This window comes from Wyeomyia smithii, chromosome 3, assembly GCF_029784165.1.
Source record: "Wyeomyia smithii strain HCP4-BCI-WySm-NY-G18 chromosome 3, ASM2978416v1, whole genome shotgun sequence".
Taxonomy (NCBI): domain Eukaryota; kingdom Metazoa; phylum Arthropoda; class Insecta; order Diptera; family Culicidae; genus Wyeomyia; species Wyeomyia smithii.
The window spans coordinates 176729188-176746305 of record NC_073696.1 but is presented as its reverse complement, the minus strand read 5'-3'; positions in this window follow the sequence as shown (position 1 = coordinate 176746305).

Genomic DNA, 17118 nt, shown 5'->3' with positions numbered 1-17118 from the left:
ACGACAGCCCTCGAACAATTTTTTTCAATTGTTATCCCTTACGCCTGCCTTACTCCTAAGTACATCCAATCGTTGTGCCGAACCAAAAGAACGTGTAGAGTTCCAAAATATTTTACGCATAGTGTTATAATCGCAATAAAATTGCTGTGCACGTAGTTTAAGAGAGTGATCTGCGATTGAACAGCACATTGGGAAACTGTGAATAAGTATGACTAAAACCAGTTATGATGACAAAACTATCTCCCTGTGTAATCTCAGACTAAACAGGAATAACAGGATTAGAGAATTTACTCGCCAAAACAGGAAGGACCAATCGAAGTATTCAATGGAATGGTTGAAAGCATATCAGCAAACCATTTGTTTGCTGATTCACAGCATTTTTTTTTCCAAAATGTCGCTGTACTTCAGTTCCAAAATTTGCTGAATTTCATTCAGTAATTTTATTTTTTCTGTAAACCAGTATTGACTTGATTAACTTGTTGAAAACCAGTTATCGATTCAATGATTCACGAAAATACAGCTAAACACAAAACAGTAAATGAATGTTCGCTGGAAATCAGCGGGCAAATCGATGTGTCGAAAATTTTCACTTCAAGCTGTCATAAGAAGAACGCGCCAAACCGCTGTGAAGCTGATACGGGATCATAGCTAAGTTCCTGATAGCTGATGTGGTACTATACCTAAGTTACTGTTGGACTAGATGAACTTAAAAGTTATAACAAACATACATTTCTAATTCAACAGTAATTTGATTATGATCCTGTGTGTTGGTAAAAGGTGGTGCCCGAGGGAAACATGGTTCCTTTACTCTAACTGGGTAACCAGCAGAATATACTTTGCTTTACTAAATTTATGGCTGATTATTCAGTAATTAAATTCCAGCTTGCTGAAGTCACAATCACAGCTGTCAGCTGAATGAAATTTTGCTTTGCTGGATAAAGAGCAAAAATTATTTCGCTGACCGAATTGCTGGTCTTACAGCTCGGAAAAATCCAGCAAAACTTTGCTGGTTTTCACAAAAATAAATGAGTGTGTACCCAGAAAACAGGCAGATGTTGTACGCCGAATGGTTAGGTACTCAATAATGTAAAAGTTTTTCAAAAATGTTGACTGAATTTTTTGCTTCATTCTGCCCCCTCCAAAGCGTGTTCTATTTTCATCACAATTTATTTGGCAATTTGAATATTACAAACATTGAATTGTACTCCTGTGCATGTTTTTAAAAATCACTCCTATTTTATTTGGTATATATTAAAGGTGCTCAGATTGCATTTTCACTAAAACTGTCTACCAATTTGTGTTTTCAAATGATTTGTTTTGTTTTTTTTTTTTTTTTTTTTTAATAAAGAGATACTTTGCCGCCCTGTGAGGATTTTGCAGGGTAAATCCACAGTTTTGACAGAGCGACCCTTGTTACAATCGGGCCCACGTTGAGCGCCAATTGTAACAGGGGTCACCCTGAACACACTTAAATTTGCCCGGTGAAACCCTTTTTTTTTATTTCAGGTGGAGGGGAAATTTGCAACCTAACCCCTGAGGTGACCAACCTCAGGGAGTGTGGGGTTGGTTTGAATCAGTGACCGGACCCACTAAAACCCCTCCTGTCTCCAGCCCATAATACTCCCCGGGACGACCGCTAAGTATTGCTTCGGGGAGCGGCTTTTATGCTTTGAGCAACCTCCTGTCTCTATAAGTCTCTTAGCTAATTAGCTAACTAACCTGGAGACTGGCCGTTAGCTAACACTGGCGTGCTGGTGGTCAACCTGTCGCCTGCTTTGCAACTCTAGGACTATTTGAGAGGCGGCTGCACAAACCGCCCTCCAGATGTTCGAGTCTTCACACATTCTATGAACTAGGTTGTCCGGAGTAGTGACTGGCCCGCTCTTAACCATCATGTCGCTCCGCGCACGCGCAAAACGAGGACATACGAAGAAGACATGCTCAGCAGTCTCTTCCGCATCCAGGCACTTGGGGCACATGGGGGACTCCGCATGCCCGAACCTGTATAGGTACTGCCTGAAGCAACCATGACCCGACAGAATCTGTGTCAGGTGGAAGTTGACTTCTCCATGGCGTCTCCCGACCCACCCGGATACCACCGGAATAAGTCGGTGCGTCCATCTACCTTTCGTGGAGTTGGACCAATCCTGCTGCCATCTGATTCATCTGATCATCGATAGTGATCTTCTGGTACCTCGTATGCCCCTTGTGTCACGTTGGTCGAAGCATTCTACGTCTTCCCTAATGGCTATGCTGATAGGCATCATGCCGGACAAGACGCAAATTGCGTCGTATGACACTGTACGGAACGCACTCGCAACCCTCAGGCACATGAGCCTGTAGGTACTTTCCAGTTTGCCACGATAACTGTTAGTACCTAGCGCTTTGGACCACACTGGCCCACCATACCTAAGTATGGACGAAACCACGCTGGCAAGAAGTTTACGCTTGCTGCCATTCACCGCTGAGCTGTTCGACATCATTCGAGATAGTGCTGCAATAGCAGTTGAAGCCCTCTTGCAAGCATAGTTGACGTGGCTCTTATATGTGAGCTTATCGTCAACCATAACCCCCAAGAGCTTCAAAGATCGCTTTGAGGTGATGGTGCAGTCTCCGACTCTGACCGCCGCCTGTTGCTCTGTTTTGCGGTTATTCACAACCGTTACCTCCGTCTTATGGTGCGCTAACTCCAGTTTCCTGGAGTGCATCCAGTCTTCGACCTTGCGTATACAGTGCGCGGCCGTCAACTCGACCTCCTCGATCGACTCGCCGTAGACCTCTAGCGTTATGTCGTCTGCAAAGCCGACGATCACAACTCCTACAGGGAACTTGAGTTTCAACACCCCGTCATACATGACATTCCACAACGCCGGTCCCAGGATAGAACCTTGCGGAACTCCTGCGGTAATTGGGACGCACTTCTGACCCTCCTCCGTGTTGTAAACAAGTACTCGGTTCTGGAAGTAGTTTTCCAGAATCTTGTACAGCGACACCGGTACATGGATGCTCCTGAGCGCAAGCGCTATGGAGTCCCAACTGGCGCTATTGAACGCATTCTTCACGTCAAGCGTGACGATTGCGCAATAGCGTATGCCCCTTCTCTTGTGCTGGAGTGCTACCTCCGCCGTCTTGGTGACGGAGAGGATAGCATCCAGCGTGGACCTGCACTTCCGGAAACCGAACTGGTTACTTGCCAGACCGTTTACACCCTCCGTGTACCTCACCAGTCTGTTGAGGATAATCCTCTCAAGCACCTTGCCCGCAGTGTCCAGCAGGCAGATAGGCCTGTATGCCGATGGGTCCCCTGGCGGTTTCCCGGCTTTCGGCAGTAAGACCAAACTCTGCCACTTCCACCTGTCCGGGAAGAGGCAGTCATCCAGGCACCTCTGCATGACTGCCCGAAACAGCCCGGGGCCAGCCTGATTGCCAGGTTAGGGATTCCATCCGGCCCCGTTGCCTTGCTCACCTTTAGGGAGTTTGCGATCACGATGAGTTCCTCGTTCGTAACCCTCACCTCTCCCTCGATCTCGACACGACTGTCGTCGCTCACAGATTGGATGTTCGGCAGGTTGGCCGACCATCCCTGGTATGTGTCTGAGATACTGGAACGTCGGACGTGAGACTCGACTGCCGGAGGCCAAGGACTAGGCTCGTGGCGTGGAAAGAGTCCCCCGATGATACGCTCCAGCATCGCTGGTGATCGCTCTGCGGGCGCCAGCGCGCCTTTGGTCTTGGCCATTACGATCCTATAGGCGTTACCCCACGGGCTCGTATTGGCACTCGCGCACAATCTATCGAAGCAGGCCCTCTTGCTGGCCTTAATCGCACTCTTTAGCGCCGATCTTGCAGAACCGAATGCTGCGCGGCGCTCAATCCTCTGTTCGTCTGTTCGCGCGCGCTGCATCCTCCGTCTTGCACGGAGGCACGCACTGCGGAGGTCCGCTATCGCATCGGTCCACCAGTAAGCCGGTGGCTTCTCATTTCTAGGTTGGCGGGTCCTAGGCATGGTGGCGTCGCACGCCCGCGATAGCACGGCAACTAATTGGTCAGCAGTCGGGCGGAGCCAACTGCCTCCATTGCACTCTCTTTCCATTGCTTCTTCGAATACCTCGGCATCGAAATGCGATGTCTTCCAGCCGCGGACGGTGTGAGTGTTGGTTCTACCCGTCACTAGCCTCCTCGCGTTGTTTCCTACACTATAGCAAACCGACTGGTGGTCGCCATCGGTGTAGCCATCGTCTACCCTCTAGTTCGTGATCAGTCCTGGGCTGGAGAACGTCACATCGATGATCGACTCCGCACCATTTCTGCTAAATGTACATTTGGTCCCAACGTTGGCCAGATCTAAGTTGAGCTTTGCCAAAGCCTCCAACAGGATCTGACCTCTCTGGTTCGTAGTGCGACTTCCCCACTCAACAGCCCAAGCGTTGAAATCGCCCGCCACCACCAACGGCGTTAGGCCCGTTAGCACCATGGATAGCTGGTCGATCATCTGAGTGAACCTTTCGGTGGACCAACGTGGCGGAGCATAGACACTGCAGTAGAACACTCCGTTCACCTTAGCAACCGCGTACCCTTCGTTTGGGGTGGAAACAACCCCTGAACCGGGAATCTGCTTGTCGTCCATACGGCCGCCATACTGGACTTATCCGCAACCCAGTTACCGTTTCCGGGAGGAATGCGGTAAGGGTCCGATACGATGGCGATGTCCGACAGCGACTCAGTGACTGCTTGGTATAGTAGCTGCTGAGCCGCATAGCAGTGGTTCAGGTTCAGTTGCGTTACTCTTATGCCCGTGGTTTCGCAGCCGGCTTACCAGCTGGGCACCTGGGGCGGCAAGGTACCTCTAACGGACATTCTGATTTTCTCTAAAACACCCCCTCAAAGCAACCCCATAAGAAAAAGTCGAAAGAAAAGACAAGCTCTACTTCCAAACGATAATGACGATATCAATCAATACCTAACGCGAAATTCCGTAACGCAGGTCTTAATGATATTGTTTCTTTCATTTCTGAGGTGTATTTGGATGTAAAATCCAAGATAGCGACTTTCAGTTTCTGGAAAACAGTTTAGAATTGCCGAATACCGCGGAAATCGCGCTTACTTTGGACTGCGGAAAACGCAAACACTTATTAGACCGGTAGTCTTCTACGGTTACAGAACATGGACCCTGCTCGTGGAGGACCAGCATGCCCTTGGGGTTTTCGAACGGAAGAATTTGCGTACGATCTACGGTAGGCTGCAGATGGAGCATGGAGACAGTGCAGTGGGCTGGGCATGTCGTGAGGATTTAGGACGAAAGTCCCAAATAGTTTTGGATGATGACCCAATATGAACGCGGCGTCGTGACGCGCAACGTGCAGGGTGGATCGTTCAAGTGAAAGGGTATCTCCGCAGCCTGCAAGAGTGGCGACGAGCAGCCATAGATCGAGTACAGTGGCGTCGGCACTTAGATACATCAAAGGCCACACAAGACTTCGTCTGATTGGTAAGGTGAAGCAGGTGTGGTTTATGGGCTAATAAAATCAGTGGACCATTTTCTTTAAAGACGACTCTGGACGAAACGTTACTGTTAACGGTGAACGTCATTTATACATGATCCTTAACTTTTGAAAGCCCAAATTGGAAGATCTGAACTTGGTTGGTATGTGATTTCAACAAAACGGGCAGTACGCAAACAATGGACATTGGATGAAGAGTAGCGTAGTTGCAAGATTACAGAGTCCATTTTGGCAAGCGGATGGTTGTGGGTGCGAATCTTAGTTGAATCAGAGCCGTTCGATGTCAAAGGACTTAATCGTAGACCTACGTTGGGGTCTTTTTTTTCTCATTTTTTTTTTAAATCGAGATTTCCAGAACCGGTTATAATATTTGGCTGAAATTTCATTAATTTGTTGCTTGAACATTAAGGCACAGGAAAAAACATCTTTAGATGTTTTCCACTAGATGGCAGTATTCATATTTGATTTTGGGACTTTTCGGTTGGGCTTGGTCGTTTTCGTCCCGTCATATTGTAGTGACATATTCCTTTATTGAAATTTTGAGACCGGAAAAGGGGGCCTTCACAAGGTACTTGGCCCCCAGGCCCACCACTTCTAAATCTGGTCCTAGATTCGCCATTCCATGGTTCATTGTTATTTTGTTGTTTACATTTGCAGAATTATTATTAACACTAGGTATTTCGAACGCAGAAAAAAAAAAGTTTCGTTGAAATGTCGGTTAAAAATAATATCGAATGAAAAATTTCGTTGTTTATTTGAAAAGTCGAGTGATGAAGAGTAGAAATAACAAATATGTTCCCGAAGTCGCAATAGAAAAATGAAGAACCTGTGATGTTTTACGGAGAAGACGATTAGAATAATATGTGTTGTTTTGTGTGAGAGCCACAAATAATCCAAAAAACCATAAAGTAAGACAGAGCCGAGGTGCTACATTCCGATTCAGAACTCGACCTTCTGTTCATACACAGATTTTGCGCCCAACTGTTAGTGTAAAGGACAATTGCGGAGCTAGCGCTGCTAACAACTAACACAATGAAACATATAAAGGGACAGGAATGGTTTGAGTCTCGGGTTTAAAAGGCTCATTTTTACATTTTTATATAAAAATTATATTGCATCATTGCAATTTGATTACACTGGTCGACAAAAGTGCTTCAAAGCTCCAATCAGTTGCCTTAAAAAGATCATAGCTTTTTAACCACTCATGCCATAGAGTATTTGATCGTCGAATTTGCTTGCGAGAAATCTTATTTAAATCTCTGCAAAAGTTATCTTTGCTAGGCGCACCATAATTCACAGGAATGGTTATTAAGCTATAAGCGTTACTTCGTTTGAACTCTAGAGCCGAACCTGTGTTTACCAGTGTTATTCTCAAAAATTTTAAAATTGAAAAACATCTTTGAAACATAACTCTTAAGTAAATGTTTGTCCTACATTTTTACATCCAAGACTTTTTATCAAAAACTTTGGACAAAACAAAATATGAACTTAAGAGGAAAGGTTAATCCGTTTTTAATTTAATGTATAATTTATTGTTTATTTCCTAATCTTCAAAACTTTATTTCACCTAAATTACTTGAAAATGGATGCATTTACGAAGTTAATTATTATAACCTTTTCTATTTGTAAAGACTACTTAAATTGTTAAAAATCATTGGAACACAAATATTTTGTAAAGTGTTGACATAAAATATTTTTTGAAAACTAAATTTTCCATAAAACCGACTGATTTTAATTTTTCTATTCTAGACTTTATACCAAAAGTTCTAAAAAAATTCTCCAACTGTGAAAAATACTCATTTTGCTAATTCCAATAGGTAAACAAAGTTTCATTTTTGTATGTATTTTGTATTTCCAGATCATTTGGAGTTATTCTGCTCATATGTTGGTAAATAAATGATAATACTGTATTTTGTAATCAAATTACAACAAAAAAGACAAATTCTGTCTCTAGACTGGTTCATTTATCACTTGGAAGCATCATTCATTTTTTAATGAAGTTTTATTTATGTATTGTTTACGAATTAAATTGTACTTTAAAGATTCTGTTTCGATTGGACTTTTCGGACTCTACCCGATCCGATCAATTGATAGCAATATGCATACTTACTATGCTATTTTATGCTATGTTGCTAATGCTGCCCCTAACATACAATACAGCAGCATCTCCAACTCCAAATCGCGAATTCTTGTCGGTTATTTTCGAAACCCAAATTTGTTTCCCTTCAACTCTTGTCAAAACTTTTCGACCCTTGATTCCAGTTGATACTTTACCAGATAACAGGCAGCGGTGCAGATATCAACTCGCAAAAAAATAAAATAAATGTAAAGTAAGCAATAGGGCCGATCAGCCATCTCAAGTGATTGCCACTGGAAGAGGAAAGGGTTCGATGGGGCTACTTTTTCGCTTGTGGTAAATGTATAAAAAATGAAGAAGGTGCTGCTAAAGAAATAACAAAAATTTTAAACATTCTATTTCCAGTTCCACCCCTTGTCAGTTCTGCCACTGATTGCGTGATTGTGGTCCTCTGTGTTTGATGAAAATTCATGCGCAGCGTTCCAGTGTCTTGTTGGTCGTGAATGCAAAACACCTCCTTCTTTTTATTGGGCATTATTTTTAAATTAGAAGAGTGTTTTTCGGACATCAAATTTGTTACTATCTCCAACAACCAATAAACTTCGAAAGCTTAGCTAAAAAATCTGCATAGGTAGCTATAGTAACCAGTAGGCATAGTAATTTTCGCCTCGCAACAGCCGACTGAATTCTTATGCTCGACGTTTCTTTCCCATTATGTCAAATAAACCATACATGGAAACTCAAACCAGTCCCAATAAAAACCATAAGAACAAAATTTCGTCCAGCCAGCTTTTTCATACAATTTTCAGTTGTGAACCGAAAATCTCCGAATTTCGTTTACTTTTCTGCCCACTTTCCGAACGCTGTACATCTTATGGCGGTTTGCTGTTTTTGCACCATATGATTTTTAATGTTTTCTCCCAAAATAATTTAAACGGCAGCGGTTCCCGATACATCGAGAAATCACTTGATGGTAAGAAATGAAAAAAAGCCTTCCCTAAGATGAACGCATCGCGAGAAATGATACAAAGTCTGAACGAAAATCGATTGGTCATCGCTGCTAAAGCTGCATGAAGGAAAAACAACTAAATAATTTATTTTGTGTTTTATTATTTTAATCACGTGAGCTTCGCAATGTGGACTCATTTGTTTTTTGTTACCAATGTTTATTACACAATCCGGAATATTTGTCGTTTGGTGATTCTCGGTAAATTCCAATTTTGTGTATTGGTGCCCATAGTAACTACAAGATTTTATCTTGCGAACCTTCTATAAAATGGTAGTTAGACGACAAGTAGGGATAATTCTAGTGAAACATTTCAAAGGGTCCTATCTGCTTTGATCGATAGGACCTTTTGAAATGTTCATCTAGAATGTTCGCAGATAGGACCTTTTGAAATGTTCATCTAGAATTAATAATTCTAGATTTTGACTCCATTCATCGAACCACAATGGAGTCGATAACATGTATTTCAGTTAATCTAAGGACTTTTTGCCTTTCTCCTAGGAAGGTATAGCAATCACTTGCAAAACCGAAAGTATAGAAGTGCTCCAAAGGGCCGAATGGCATATATCACTCGACTCAGCTCGACGAGCTGAGCATTTTCTGTATGTGTGTGTGTATGTGTGTGTGTGTGTATGTGCAGATTTTTATTCTCACTCACTTTTCTCAGAGATGGCTGGACCGATTTTCATTAAATTAATTGAAAATGAAAGGTCTTGTTGCCCCATAAGACCCTATTGAATTTTATTGTAATCGGATTCAGAGGTAATGTTTAAAAATGTGAAAATCATGAAACAGCAATATCTCAGAAACTACACAACCGATTTGAACAAAATTGGTCTCAAAAGAACGTTTTCTACCTAGAAAACCCTTAAGTTTTGAATTTCATAAAGATTGAACTTGTGGTTCAAAAGTTATGAAAAGAAACGTGTTCTGAAGACTGTTTAATCTCACTCATGTTTCTCAGAGATGGCTGCACCGATTTTCATAAAATCAGTGTCAAATGGAAGGTCTAATTGCCCCATAAGACCCTATTGATTTGTTTTGCAATCGGACTATTACTTTGCCTGTTATGTTTAAAAATGTGAAATCCAGCTTTGCAAAGGAACATATTCCGAAGACTACTTGGACTCACTCACTTTTCTCAGAGATGGCCGACCCGATTTCCACAAAATTAGTGTCAAATGAATGGTCTAGCTGCCTCAGAAGGCCCTATTGAATTTTACTGTAATCGAACTGTAACTTCATTTGTAATGTGCCGACTTGTGAAAATCACGAAACTTCATTATCTCAGAAACTATACAACCGATTTGATTATTATTATCAGATGAGCGGGCTAGTTAAGGGTTACCTGATGAATTATGATTGAACACGTGGTTTCAAAGTTTGGCTGCCCTACACGTTCCCATTTCATTTGATTATAATCGAACTTAAGTAACCGTTATGTATTAAATTGTTAATAAAACAACGAAAGTCTATTATCTCAAAGATTACATGACTTATTTGAACATAACTAGTGTCATACGAACGAGTCATCTCTCAAACTTACAAACAACAAACTTCATAAAAATTTGATGTGTGGCTCAAAAGTTATGGAAAGAAGAGAAATTCAAAGACTATTTAAAACTGTACCTGCTTTGATCAATATATGTGGCCTCAACATAATTTGAATGTGGTGCCGTACTATTTGAACGTTCCAAGTTCATTGATTCCTTGCGGTTTGTTAGAAGTCTGCAAATGCAGGACGAATCGGCCATAGGATATGATCAAAGTCAAATAACAAATCGTTTGGAATGATTGGTTTTATCGAAATGACAACATCCTCGCCTTTTGGCTTCTGTACATCGCCTTAATTCTGAATATATTCATATTGGGTGGTATTCTGTCATTATCAGCAGACTTTCTGGCATCAATCTGAAATTCAAATTCAAAATAGTGTCCAGGGTCAATGTTTTGTTTCTATGCATCATCACGTTTACGGAAATATCCATATTGAGTATTATTCGGTCATTTCCGACTGTTGCCTATAAGTTGCCATTTGGCAATTCAAAATGGTGCCTGAGGTCGATTGTTAGCTCCTTGCATCATTCTGGTTCCAGAGATACTCATTTTGGATAGTATTTGTTTATTTTAGGCTGTTTTTCACAAACCGGTAGTCGCCATCTTGGATTTCAAAATGGTATTTAGGATACTGGTTAAAGAAAAACTCATATTGGGTGATATTTGGTCACTTTGGACTGTTTTTCAGAAGCCGAAAGTCGTCATTTTGGACTTTAAAATTGCCTGTGAAATCAATTTCTGTCATCTGGGCGTAATTCTGGTTCCGAAAACAATCATATTGAATGGTATTTGGTCATTTCCGGCTGTTTGCCAGACACCGGAAGTCACCATCTTAAAATTCAAGATTGTGTCTGGGATCAATTTTTAGCTTCTGTGCATCTTTCTGGTTCCAGAAATACTAATATTTAATGGGAATCGTCCATTTCAGGCTGTTTTCAAGAAACCGGAAGTTGCCATCTTACAATTCAAAATGTTGTCTGAAGTCGATTTGTGACACCAGTGCATCATTACGGTTCCGGAAATACCCATATTGGGTGGTATTTGGTCATTTGCCGCTGTTTTTCCGACACCGGAAGTCGCCATTTTGGATTTCATAATGGCATTTGGAGACAATTTCTGGATTTTGAACGGCATACTGGTTAAAGAAAAACTTATGTTGGGTGGTATTTGGTTATTTTCAGCTGTTTTCAGAATCCGGAAGTCGCCATTTTAGAATTTAAAATGCTATCTGTGGTCGATTTTAGCTCCTGTGTATTATTCTAGATCCGGATATAATTAAATTGGGTGGAAAGCGGCCATTTTTGGCTGTTTTCCAGAAACCGGAAGTTGCCATTTTACAATCTAAAATGTTGTCTGAGGTCGATTATGGAACATATTTGTTACCACTAAAAACATTCACCTGCCAATATGGTTCCATTTAGTTGATTAGTTCGCGAGATGTGCAAAAATTTGTGAAGAAACATGTACTTCCAGAAGAGTGAGGGGCATCGAACCATTATGGACATATTTGTTACCTCTAAAAACATTCACATACCAAATTTGGTTGTATTTTCTTGATTGGTTCTTGAGCTGTGCGAAATTTGTGTTTCATTTTTATGGGACCTCTCTCTTATAGAAGAGGGAGTCGGGTGTCAAACCATTATGTACATATTTGTTACCACTAAAAACATTTACCTGCCAAATTTTGTTCCATTTGGTTGATTAGTTCTCGAGATGTGCAGAAATTTATGTTTCATCCAACTATTATGGACATATTAGTTACCCCTTAAAACATCCACATGCCAAATTCGGTTTCATTTGCTTGGTTTGTTCTTGAGTTGTGCAGAAATTTATGTTTCATTTGCATGGGACTCCTCCCTTCCAGAAGAGGAAGGGGTCTCAAACTATCATAGGAACCTTTATCGGCACCACCCCTACATACAAATTTTCACGTCGATCGGTTCGGTAGTTTTCGAGCCTATATGGATCAAACAGACAGACAGACTTGACTACATTTTTATATGCATAGATTACAACATCAATATTTTAGAACCTAAAGAGTGAATATACATTTATTGGATTGAAGCGTTCATGTAAATCTATTTTCACAAATAAAAAATTGATTGAGAAAGGCTGGGTCTGACCGCTAGGTGGATTAATTTAGGTTTTTTAAAACACAAATTTCTTAGTAAATTAAGATTAAACCGCCATAACTCAGTAGAAATAAACTATTTTTTAGCAAGGATACTATCACCATTGTGCATGTCCACCTCTTCCACAATTCCTCAAACTTTCCTATTCCAATTCCAAAAACTCTTCTAATGTTAGATATCACTCATGTTTGTATTAGAATACACAGGAAAACTGTGCTAACACATAAACATTTAGTTAAAAATGACACGTGAAATCACGTGATTTGAAAATAAAAACTTTTCTCGATGCATTTTTGGCCACATATTGGTGCATTCCTAGCTCTCTTTAGAATGTCACCTCGAAGGGTTTTTTGTTAGATGTTTTCAGGAATTCTTTTCTACGTCAAAAACAAATAATACACAAAATAGTTTTTTATAGTTATTTAAAAGAAGCAAAGCCTTGGTGCTACATTCCGATTCGGTACTCGACCTTCTGTTTATTATACACAGACTTCGCAGCCAACTATTGAGTGTACAGGACAATTGCGGGGCTAACGCTACGATCCTACTGACACTAACAGTCCCTCCCGAGCCGAGACTCGAACCTTCTGCAACTGGCTTGTTAGTCCAGCATTGTACTTCGAGACCAGCTGGGAGGGTCTATATAGTTATTTAAGGACTGTAAAAAAATCAACATCCGTGTTCTGTAGATGGCGTCGAAGTTGATGTTATAGGAGAATGGAGTCCAACGGCGAGCAACATAACCCTGTTTTTCGAGATGACCGAATATAAAGATGTTGAAGTACATGGTGGAGTAGGGTGTCCCAGAATTGCATAATGTCTGAAATCCACCCTCCAAACAATAAGAAATGGTTTACGACTAAACTTTTCTTCTACAGAAACTCTAGGAAATGATGTTTTAATAAAAAAAAAATTTTTTTTGTTGAATCCAAAGAACCTACCAAGTTATTTAAAGCCTAATCGGAATATATGTAGTTTGCTTGTCTCTCAGTCAAGCACACGACATACGAAAGTTACTTAAATTGTCTTTTTCCCAAACAAACTCTGGACCTGAGGTACACCAAAGTTTGTTATTTATTTTTTTGTGTAGCCACGCAAACACTACTGTCACGACTACAAGTTACCATTGATTGTGTTTAGTCAGCTACACACTTCCTCTTGCCTGATACGAACCCATTGAAGCCTGAGGAAATCAGAGTGAACTAAGTCTTAACCTTTTTTAGGCACACGCGGCACACGTGTTATTATTCGCACATGGCTAAATGTTCTGATCCAGTTGCATCGAAAAAATCCGCCAAAAATATAGTGTTTCGCTGGAGACAGAAGAAGGTGATTTCGGAATGTAAAAGGAACGTAGTGTGATGAATAGTCAGTATATCACAGAGATTTTAAATTAACTAAGTCACTATCAATTGAACGTCAATCTATAGTTACATATTTAATTAGTCCTGTTACATCATACAGCTTCACCGAAATTAGATTGTTAAGTGATGGCATAAGACAGTACTCGAATATGAAAAGTCAATACTGTACATATTGTGCTCCAACTTAATCTTTCAACTATACTCCGACGTTTAAATTGTACAGATACAGCGATAATTCACTTGCCGATATATGAAAATATTACCAGCCAATAACGACATTAAATCATAAGAAATTATGTCATTGCTTTATAAATGCAGGTACAGAATAAGATTACACTATTTGTCATTATTTTGAAACATGATGTCAAATTTGATCAACGATTTTTATTTTAAATGTTCGAAATATCGCCATGTAGTTTTCGATTTGTCTAAAATCAAACATATCCTACAATTTCACTGAATATATTCTACAGTAAGCAAACCTTTTAATTAACCATGCATTTGTTGATTTTTGTTAAAAGGAGAGCACAAATTCCAAAATCGGCGAAAAAAACGCGTAAATTCCGAAATTCACGTAAAAAAACTTCATTTGCCATGGATTTTTAACCATTTCTGCTAAATACTTTCGAAAAAAATAAACAGCAGTGTTACCTCCACCTATAAAACGACTGGACCAAATCAGTAAACTTTATGAAAAAAAAAGCTCCGTATGAGAGGCAAGATGTTGATTCGTTTTCAACTTAACGGTCAATCCAAGCGTTTTCATGGTATACTGAAAGAAAGATGTTTCTCACAGTTAAGGTTAACAGTTGAGTTTAAAATTAGCGTTGGCCGTCTATATCGAATTGTGATAGTTGAATTTTGATTCCAAACTAGATTTTTCGAAGAAGCCTCATCATTTTAGAATAAATTCCAGCCTTTGTAGTAAGTTTAAGCATTTTAGAAGTGACTAGCCACTACGGGCCAACTAGTCATTTTATATTTTTGCAGGTTTCTTAGAACCCGAAAATGAAGAGAAATTGTTTCGGTTTGCTTATAGTCGATTTATTTTGCAACGAAATTTTAAGCTAAAAGCTAGCAAAGCTTTGGTGCTACATTACGTTTCGGAACTTGACCTTTTTATTATTCATACACAGACTTCCAGCCAACCATCTGGGAGATAAAAAAAAAATAGTGAACTTGTGATAAATAAAAATTTGCAAAAAAAAAATCGAAAAAATCATTCAATCTATTTTGATACTTAATTTTTTTAAATTTTTATACCTAATTTTTTGAAATTACACTAGATCTCGTCGTTTCATATATATCTGATACATTTGACATAAAAAACGATTTCTAACACTTCATGAACACTAGGTCGATTTTGTTTATCCATTCCATTGGCGCCATTATAAACATTATTTAAGGAGAGGTTTTTTTCTCAAAATTTTAAAACTTTCAATTTACTTACCTTACTTACCAAACAGTCCCAAGCCTTGGTGTGGCCTTTGCTGTACGTAAGAGTCGTCTCCATTCCACTCGGTTCATGGCTGCAGTTCGCCAGCTCTGCAGTCTGCGTAGGGTCCGCAGGTCGTCTTCCACCTGATCGATCCACCTTGCCCGCTGTGAACCTCTCCGTGTCGTCCCTGACGGATTGGTTTCAAGAACCATCTTTATCGGGCTGTCGTCCGACATCCTTACAACATGCCCAGCCCACCGCAACCTGCCTATCTTAGCGGTGTGGACGATAGATGGCTCCCCAAGCAGCTCCTGCAGTTCGTGGTTCATTCGCCTTCTTCACACTCCGTTTTCCATCTGCAGTCCACCGAAGATGGTACGCAACACCTTTCGCTCAAAGACCGCAATGGCGCATTGGTCCTCCACAAGCATAGTCCATGTCTCATGAATATTTGTATACATATGTTTTATTTATTGCATAGGAAAAAAATTCAATACAAAAAACTTTTCAATTTTGATATTTTTATTTTATGCACAAAATGGTTTAAAGATATCATTTTGCGCTATTAATAATTTTTTAATCATAACTTTTGTGAAGAAATATACACTTGAAAAAATTACTTTTCAAAAAAAAAAACAAGAAAAAATAAAATTATCCTAATGAACTCATTAAAAAAATTGTGGAAATTACAAAGGTTAGCTAAAAAAATAACATTGATAATTGTCTGATAATAAAGAGAAAAAAAAACAAAAAAAGAAGTAAAATTTTCCAAAACCATAAAAAAAATCATTTTTTTTTCAAGTATATAAGTAGCGGCTCTATTATCAGCAGGTTTTACCTGTTACCATCAGGTGATGTTCAAGATCGTTAATTTCTTGCTTGTAGTTCATCGTAATGCATAGTACCTTTCTGCGAAATATTAGTTCTCTATGACTTCATGAACCCCTCGAATTATTACAGGTCGGACTCGATTTTTTTACTATTTTTATTTAATTTTTATTTTGAAATTTCACCTTTACTATCCCTTCCGGCATATTTGTTATCATTTCTGACCCTTGCAGCATGTTTGGAACATGTCCGAGCTAAGCTATTTATTTATTTTTTTGCTTCTCAAAAGTTTACCCCTATTTCCCACAGAAATAAATTCTGGCTACGCAACTGCATCAACCAAAGAATATAATTGTTTAAAAGAACTTTGTGCTGACATATAAATCACATATACTGAGTCGAGTGTTTAATAATAGTAACAAAATAGTTTATTTGATCGGTATGGTTTCTTCGACAATATTTTAAACAATAATTTCGCCCATCCAAAAAATAAACCAAGTGAAAAAATTTAAAGAAAAAACCTTTTTTTTGGAAATTTATGCTTATGTATTTTATTATGTTCAATCAACTATCAACATTTAGCTTACATTGTGTAATTTTCGTAGGAAAAAAATCTGATTTTTAAAGAGCGAGGAACATCACAAAAAATCTTTCTTAAATTGTTTTTTTTTGTCTTACAATGATTATTTTTTCTAAAAGGACAATATAACTTTTTAAAACTTTGCCGAATACATCATATCAAATACAGCCACAAACCGTTGTGGCTGTTTTTTTTTTTTGTTTTAGGAAATACTTTTTTTTTTTTTCATTTCTCCATGATGAGACAACTATCAATGTTTGACTAACCTCTTGCACTTTCCAGAACACATGTTTTTTAAATGAGCATTCATTATTCTATAATTAATTTGTAGTATTTTTTGCTATTTTTTTACAGTGTATTTTTTAAAAGCGACAAATTTATCTGCAAATTTGTCGAGGATGTCACACTGACCAAAGAAACCATTCCGGCTCTAAAAATATTTGCAACCACCAATAACATTTTTACCTAGACTCAAAAATCAGTCCTGATACAAAAAAAAACTAACAGCTAGATTATATCTTCAACCCATAGAACGTCTGTGCGAAGTTTCAGCCATATCAAAAATGCTTGCCCGTTTTTAATGGAATTGCTTATGGATAACTGGCTCTGGCAGCACGGCTATCTTCAGCACGTGT